The 9,176-nt window shown below is 35.3% G+C and overlaps 1 pseudogene; it reads left to right on the top strand.

The window, feature by feature from the left end:
• The first annotated feature begins 823 nt into the window (after positions 1-823).
• On the top strand, positions 824-8,206 carry LOC124524340 (ribosome production factor 2 homolog; annotated as a pseudogene).
• The last annotated feature ends 970 nt before the right edge of the window (positions 8,207-9,176 follow it).

Genomic DNA, 9,176 nt, shown 5'->3' on the forward strand with positions numbered 1-9,176 from the left:
GAGGACTAAGACCAGGTCATTGGCTTTGGCAATCTGAAGTCAGTGGTAAGCTGACAGGACCACTGTTAGAACACTGAAGGCAAAAGACTCACTGAAAGGAGTTTAAGAGAGTAAGAGCAGGGTAACTGGGTAACAGATATAATCTCTTTTAAGAAGTTTTGCAGAGAAGGGAAGAGAAGGAATAGGGGTGGTGGCTCTAGAGAGGTGAGGGATTGAGAGTGGGCTTTCTTTTTTCTGTTTTAATGGGATAGAATTATATACTTTGGGGAATATTTCATTATAGAAGGAAAAATAAATGGTACATGAAAGGGAAAGAAGAGAATAAGCACTATTCAATTGTCAGGGGATATAAGTAAGCCTTATTGAATAAGATTAGGGGTTGTCCCTAGCTAAAGGCACTGAGTATATTTCCATAGTAGCAAATAGGTAGGGATAGGTTAAGAAGGTGGGTGGGTATGATGGTAAAAGCTAGACAGGTTCCCTTCTCATTACATTTAGTTTACTGGTAAAAGAAGAAATAAGTTCAACATCTGAGAATAGCTGAGGGTAGTAGAAATTGTAAGTTTGGAGAGATAGGACAAAGTACGTAACACTTTAGCAAGAGAGTGGGAGAGTACATAAACAAAAGAAATATGGATGATACATTATGGACCCACTTCTGGTATACAAATCATGAAGTTAGAGTGGGGCCAGTCAACAGTGTTGTGAGTATGTGGTTTAAGTGTCACATTCGGTTACACTTATGCGGACTAGGTTGTATTTTTAAGAACTCAAAGTTATGTGATTGAGGAACAAAGGGTTTATGTAAGTATGAAGTCCAACGATGATGACTGATCATGAAATTCCAAGTGAGGAAGGAGAGAAGTGAAGGCATGATTGAGTGGAAGATAATGAAAAGTGGCTGGATCCTGGGGTCAATGTGCCTAGAGGTTTGGGGTAGTGTTAGAGCCGCAAAACCAGAGAGTGTGATCTGGAAATGGAGAGAGTGGTATTTGCAAATACAATGTTTGAAGTTGATTATAGAAAAATTGCAGTTTAATGATAATGAAAAAGCCTAGATTATATTGGTAAAAATTAGAAGATGAAAAAAGGTGGTAAAAAAATAATTGTAAGCAGGTGGAGTTCTAGGTTATTGGAATGATCATCTCTGTGGATGATGTATGGTGATCCTTGAATACATAGAGACTAATTTACTGAGACAATTAAACAAAAATAATGCATGTGAAATCTTATTTTCATTTGCTGAGCTATTTGAGGGTTTCAGTTGCATATTGTTTGGATATATTTATTAACATATTTAAAGGCTAAAAATAAATGAGAAATAGTATTTTTAGAATGCACAGTAAGAAAGCAATTCTTTCTTTTCTGTTCATTGAATAACCAAATATTATTGATGAAAGTCAGGCAAAGTCCCTCCAGTACAGATATAAATTTATATCACACTTTGACAAATATTATTTCATCATAAAAGATCAGTGTATTAAATTAAAGGCTTTTTTTAATTTCATAAACTTATTTAAATAAATATTGAATGTATAGTAAACCAAGGATGTGCTATAAGGAAAAAATGCAAAACAAGACAAGTTGGCAAATATTGTGATTTATAACTCGGTTATTAGAATTCTTAACTCATTCTTAACCTGGTTATTACAATTTTGGATGTTTTCTGTATCTTAGTTCTACATTCTTAATATGTAAATATTGTAATTTTAAACCACAAGATGATTAATTTTTCCACTGTGCTACTATGTATGTTTTAGGCAATTTCACCAATACTTACTGGTCCAAAGTTCAAAAAAAATCTAGCTGAAGCCAACGTCCTAAGTACTTAGGTAATTTTCTCGGAATCAGATAATTTTCTAACATTAAAGCATTCTTTTGTTTCTTTATTTTGCTGGTGGGAAAATGGTCTATTCCTATCACTTTTATTAAAAAATGTAAAGTATTATAAAATTACATGATTCTTATACAATGCTATGTTTATTATTAAATCCTTTAATAAATTATAAAGCATATTTAATATTGCTTTATTTTTTTAGTGTTATATACTTAAATAATGCCAGTATGAACCAAATTTAATATAGGAAAAGTCTGTATATACTACTGATAAAAACAATGGCGTGTTAGTTTTAAGTTCCAGCTACCTTTAATAGCAAGTCAAATTAAATCTAAACCAAAGAATTTTATTAAGTATTTACTGTGTCAATTTGCTTGATGCTGGGAAATCCTTAAACCATGTAAAAGGAAGCATACAATTCACTGGTGGCATATGTCATTACATAGCTGTAGTGAGAAGTAGAAAAAAAAAATCTCTGGGGAAGGATTTTAAGCCTTAAAATTAATGGAAAATATAAATAAACAGGCATTGTGACCTCAACATCTAAAATATATGTGTATTTTTAAAACATCACAATTACTTTAAACTGAACAAAATCCAACCAAATTTGAAATTTTTTGCAAATAAGGCGTGAAAAATTGTTAGTATCTTTGATATGTCTATAGTATTCACAAAGTTCAATAAAAGAACCATAAATATTTCCTAGTATAAACACTGGTAAGGGATAAGGAGGAAGAGGGTTGGGATCCAAGGGTTAAGTAGAGACTTTGCTTAACCTCAGAAGGTAGAAAACTGAGAAATGTCACTCTTCAGCTTGTAAGACAGATGAGAGAAGTGGCACTCTCTTTGAAAGGCAGCTTTAGATTTTAGAGAAGCAACTGTGAAGCTCCAAATATTGAAGATATGGGTGCTTTGTAATCAACAAGATGTGATTACAAACAACCAAGTGGCAGATTTCAGTATGTTTGTCCCATAAAAGCAAATCCCAAGGTGATATAACCCATTGGTTTTGGATTAGGGTGGGGATTACTAATAAGGTTAAGTTTTCATTTATAAGGCTAAATTAAATTAGAAACAAGAGGCTGAAGAAATTGTCACTTAGGCTAATGACTGGGCATAATATGATGCACAAATTAGAAGTGATTATATTAGCCAGGGTTCTCCAGAGAATAAAACCAGTAAGATAGATAGATAGATAGATAGATAGATAGATAATATAGCTATAAATAGGTAAACAAATACATACATTCATATATACATTTGGAAGATTTATTCTGAGGGGTTGGCAAATGAAATTATGGATAATTGGAAATTATGGGTAAGCCCCACTTTATTACTGTCTGCAAACTGGAGACATAGGAAGCTAGGGTTGTAGTTACAGTGCAATCCTGAAGGCCTGGAAACCAGGGAAGCCAATAGTATAAACCCCAGTTTGAATCTGAAGGCCTGAGAACCAGAGGTGTCAATATCTGAGGGCAGAAAAAGATGCCCTCAAACAGAGGGCAAACAGAGAACACAAATTCACCCTTCCTACATCTATCATTCTATTCAGGTCCTCAAAAGACTGGATGATGTCTGCCCTCCTGGTGGGGACATTCTTCTTTACTCAGTCTACAGGTTCAGATCCTAATTTCTTCTGGAAACATCATCATAGACACACCCATAAATAATGTTTTAACAGTTATTAGGGCATCCCTTAGCCCAGCCAAGCTGTCACATAAAATTAACCATCACAGTAATATAGTATGTAGGGTGTTAGGGAGATTTTTTAATTACTGAATAGGCCTAGTTCAGAAATTAGTCTCAGGGTCTCAATTTTAGCTTCAGTGAAATTCTACACCCTGTTACATCTTACTGATCCAAGCTGTTTGATAATAGTCACTTGTCCCATCTTCCAGTAGATATGTAGGGTGCTGATAACTTGATATGACAATCACCTTCTGTGTCCTGACACTTAAAAAGCATTTATAAACAATTTTATTTTCCTATTCTCTAAGTTGCTGAGTACTGTATTAAGTAGTCCAGTATACAGTAATTTTAATACATTTATTGTTAGCTAATTTGCAAACACTTTTTTGTATTTATTTTTAATTTTTTTTACATTTATTTATTTTTGAGAGACAGAGAGAAACAGAGCACAAGTGGGGGAGGGGCAGAGAGAGAAGGAGACACAAAATGAAGCAGGCTCCGAGCTGTCAGCACAAAGCCCCACGCGGGCCTTGAACCCACAAACCGTGAGATCATGATCTGAGCTGAAATCAGATGCACAACCGACTGAGCCACCCAGGCGCCCCTAATTTGCAAACACTTTTAACTGAGTATCATCAAGTATAGTTCAATAGTCTTTTACCACTCTGTAATATTTTAGAATATTATAGTGTAAATTATTTGTATTTAGTTTCAGTTGTCTTTTAATTGTCCAAATATGTCTTAGGTAAGGGATTAAGCTTGAAATATATTCTTCATTTTCTTTCTCTGGAAGCTATGTTTAAATTTTAACAGAGCAGAGAGAAACTTGCTCCCAATAACGTTAGAAAAGTAATTTCACAGTATGACGCGTTGGTATTTTCAGAATTGATTTAGATTCTATAATTCAGTTACTAGGACCTTCAGTCTTGAATCAGTCCCTACTAGTGCTGCCTTTGACCATCATAGATTCCAGGTAGTCTGCCAAGTTTAATGTTTCATCATAAATCTCTATCTTGTTAATTCACATGGCTGACCTTGTTCTTTCTCAAAATATTATGGGCTATCCTCACCCCTCATGTTTAGCCTCGGACTTCAGCATGTTAATTTTCATCTTTTAAAATGTTCCTACTCATCTAGATAAACAAAGATTTTAGGCTACTGTTTTAAATTCTTGCTGCAATTTATTACAGTTCCAAGCAATTCCTTGAATCATTCATGCTAAGGAGGTTTGCTGTCAGACTGACAGCTGGATTTGTAATCTCAATAGAGGTAAACTATCAGAAATATGCCATTAGCTTCTCTTTCAATCCATTTTAAATGAAAGTACAGAAGGAAAGGGGGGATTTTAATTTACACACACACACACACACACACACACACACACACACACACACACAATAAGCGAACTAGATCTTAAATGGTTTGTAATAGTTTTTGTTAACCACTGATTACCAAAATCCAATTGCAATCTTCTCAGTGATTATAAGGACCAAAATGTTCAAGAATTCTATTTGCTATAAATGCCACAGGGAAATGGTTACATGAATGAGCAGGAACATAAAGCAGCTGACAGCTATTTTGTGACTGAATTGACTATAATGTCAATCAAAATATTCTGCATCCAAGTAGAAAAACTAGTCTTAAGTGCCAGTAGGTATTTTAGGGTTGATTTATCTTGTATCGGTTTTCTATAGCCAGGAAATTCCATAAGTAGACGTTAATTCTTTTAGTTCAAGTAATATATTCTGGAGTCCCTATTTGATTGTTAATGCTATAATCAGTCATCACAACTTTAGATTAAATCTGTCAACTGGATAGTCACCAAGATGGAAATGGAAAGCGGCCTAGTTGAATTTTGTGCAGATTTCACAGGGAGAAGGAAGAACTCTAGCATATGGGTAGGGCTTTCTCTGCGAGTACACACATGTTTGAGACCTGATTCTGATCAATGCAAAGATACAGGAGTCACTAAATATCTTGATGAAGCCTTTAATGTAATACTCTTCATTTTAACCCAACTTTACTCCCTTTGCATTCTAGTGTTCAGACTCAGTCTTTGAAGTGTTTTGGACTTTAGGACCATTCTTGACTCTACTATACTGACCCTAAATACTTTTCAATTATTTCAACTTGAAGTCAATACTGGTTGCTTTGAGTAAACCCACTGAATTAATCCACCTGCTGAGATCCAACACAATGACCGACCCAGTCAGGTCCAGTAGGAGCAAATCTTTCTGACCTACAATAGTGGGTAATAATAGGCATGTTTCTATCTTTCATGTATATGAATTAAATATACAAGTAAATTAATTAAATTATATAAATGACCTAAATAAAGCATTATATATCCAGACACGATAAATGAAGCAAACTTATAAATAATATACAAGTTTCTTGAGTTAGAAAACATTTTTTTAATGTTTAATCATTTTTGAGAGAGAGAGAGAGAGAGAGAGAAAGAGAGACAGAGAGAGAGGTGGAGATGTACAGAGAGAGGGAGACACAGAATTGGAAGCAGACTCCAGGCTCTGAGCTGTCAGCACAGAGCCCGACACAAGGCTTTAACCCACCCACTGTGAGATCATGACCTGAGCCAAAGTCAGACACTTAACCAATTGAGCCACCTAAGTGCCCCAGAAAACATTTTAAACAAACATTAATAAAAGTAAAACTTCCGGGGCGCCTGGGTGGCGCAGTTGGTTAAGCGTCCGACTTCAGCCAGGTCATGATCTCGCGGTCCGTGAGTTTGAGCCCCGCGTCAGGCTCTGGGTTGATGGCTCAGAGCCTGGAGCCTGTTTCCAATTCTGTGTCTCCCTCTCCCTCTGACCCTCCCCCCGTTCATGCTCTGTCTCTCTCTGTCCCAAAAATAAATAAACGTTGAAGAAAAAAAAAAAAAAAGTAAAACTTCCTATTTATCTATCTTCATCTTTTCATAAAATAGTCAAGGATGAACAACAAAATGACAATAAATTTTCTTTGGGTGGTGAGATTATAGTTGAATCTAAGATTTACTGTTTCTAGAAATCTTTGTTATTGTCCTAATTTTCTGTTTTCCATAACTTCATTGATTACATTTATCTCCCCCCAACACACACATGCATAATCAAATGCTGTCAAATGAAAGGGTATGAATACACCTCAAGTAGAGGGGTATGCCATAAGAGAAGAGATCTAAATAAAACTTTCTAGGGAAAATATTAGAAGCGGAGGAGTAGTATAAAGCACTACAATACCCACAGTTCTCAGTGTTCCACAGTTTAAATTATGTATAGATAGCCTGCATGCTCAGTGGTCAACATTACAATTGAGAAGTAAACTGCACACATTACATTCTGCACATAATGTTGCTTAAGAAACCTTCAATCTCAGTGGCTTAAAATTATATCCTTTGTTTAGCTTATAAAGTTCAGGAAGACAATTTACCTAGGTTTGGCCAGGTAACTTTTCTGGTCATGTTTGGGATCACTCACATGTCTGGTACTTAGCTGGGTATCATTTAGGAAAACAGAGGTAATTGGGCCACGCATTTATTTTCTTCCAGTAGCCTACTTCGGAAATAATCTTTTGTTAGAGATGAGAAAGTTCAAAATCAGCAAATGGACATGTGAAAGAGTTTCCGCGTTTCTTAGAGTATCATATTTACAATGATTCCCGTGAACAAAGGTAGTCACATGATTTAGTGCAAAGTCAGAGAAGCAGGACTCTGTACAGTTATCTGGCAAAGAGCGCCTATAATTGGGGCCATAAACATCAATCTAACATAGATTATCTATGTAGCAATGCAAATTTCATAATCTTGGAACTGGCCTTATTAAAAGAAGCCAGACTTCAAAAACTTAGTGAAAATGTTAAAAATGCTATGCTGATTAAAGGGGGAAATGCAAATTTACTGGTGACACAAGTACTTAGAGATGTGTATGCACTGACAAAACCATATGGCGTTCTGTATAAAAAGAAAACATTACAAGACCATGTGAGGATCAGACATCATTGGAATTATTTTAAAAGAAGTCAGATTGGTCTTTATTTATGTTTGGCTCCCATAATAAGAAGTAGCCAAATAATCTAGTAATAGGTCATATGTATGACTACCATGTGCTGGATATGATCGAATTAGGTACTGAGAAGTTTGTTTCTCTAAAAGACATCAAGAATAGTAAATGTTTTGAAGGAACAAAACCCATGTTAATATTTGCTGGTGATGATTTTGATGTAACAGAAGACTACACAAGCCTAAAAAATCTTCTTATTGATCTCTTCAGAGGCCCCACAGTATCAAATATCCGCCTGGCTGGTTTAGAGTATGTTCTGCACTTCACTGCACTGAATGGGAAGATTTACTTTCGAGGCTACAAGGTGCTGTTGAAGAAGTCTGGTTGTAAAACACCAAGGATTGAATTGGAAGAGATGGGGCCCTCATTGGATCTGGTTCTGAGGAGGACATATCTGGCATCAGATGATCTTTACAAATTATCTATAAAAATGCCAAAATCCCTCAAGCCAAAGAAGAAGACAAATGTCTCCCATGACACTTTTGGCACAACTTATGGAAGGATTCATATGCAGAAGCGAGACCTAAGCAAACTACAAACTAGGAAAATGAAGGGGTTGAAGAAGCGACCTGCAGAAAAGATAACAGAAGACCAGGAGAAAAAATCAAAGAGAATTGAAAACAATTGATGAAACTAGCCAAAACAAAAACAAAAACAAAAAATACAAAACAAAAACAAACAAACAAACAAAAACCCTCTATTCCTCATGCTAGCTCAGAAGTGCTAAGTCAGGTCTAAGTGACTAAAAAAGTGTAGTTAATGAGCCTCCAGTCTTATAAATTTGTGTCTCTTCTGCCCACCTTTGGTCCATGGGCACTCATTAAGTGTCTCTAGAGGCTCTTATTTGTGACAGGTCATTGACTTCTCCACAATGATGTCTGAGAAAGACCCCATGAAGCTGGGTCACATGGGAAGTAAAGTCTTCAACACCATGTCCAGACACCCATCAACATGAATTAGGTCAATACTATTTGTCAATACTCAGCATAATAAAATGTTATTTACACACTTTTGGCTATACACAAGTCTTCTGGAGTTACATATATGTGTTCATTCACAACAGTCAAGGTCTATCACTTTACACTCTACTTTGGGATGAACCACAGTAGTGTTTGTTTTTCCAGAACAATCAGTTCTACACAGTTACCAGAATTTCCATTTCTCAAGGCAAGGTCAATGTCCAATTTTATATGACTCTATTATCTTGATCTCTGTGATACAGTTAACCCATTCATTGAGGTCACGTAAATTATCTTCAGTAAATCTACTGAAGTCAAAGTAAGAAAAAAAATGAACTGTTGATCAGCTGAGGTTTAAATAACAAAAGTTTTTTTCTTTTTCTCTTTGGTAAAAAAATAAGCATAAAATATTCTATTTATTTCATTGCTCTCCTAATTCCCATGGCTAGGATCTCATGCAAACATGAGGGGAAGTGTGGCCATGCTGATGCAATGCATTGATATCTTAAATTTTTGTAACTAATATTATGTATCTATCATCATATATATATCTATGTATCTATATAGGATATATCTATCTATATAGAATCAATCAATCTCTCTATCCATATTTATATATAACTATACACATATAGCATA

The sequence above is a fragment of the Lynx rufus genome, unplaced genomic scaffold (genome assembly GCF_022079265.1).
Source record: "Lynx rufus isolate CCGP_SWC_20201006 ecotype Redwood Valley unplaced genomic scaffold, mLynRuf1.p SCAF_10, whole genome shotgun sequence".
Classification (NCBI taxonomy): Eukaryota; Metazoa; Chordata; class Mammalia; order Carnivora; family Felidae; genus Lynx; species Lynx rufus.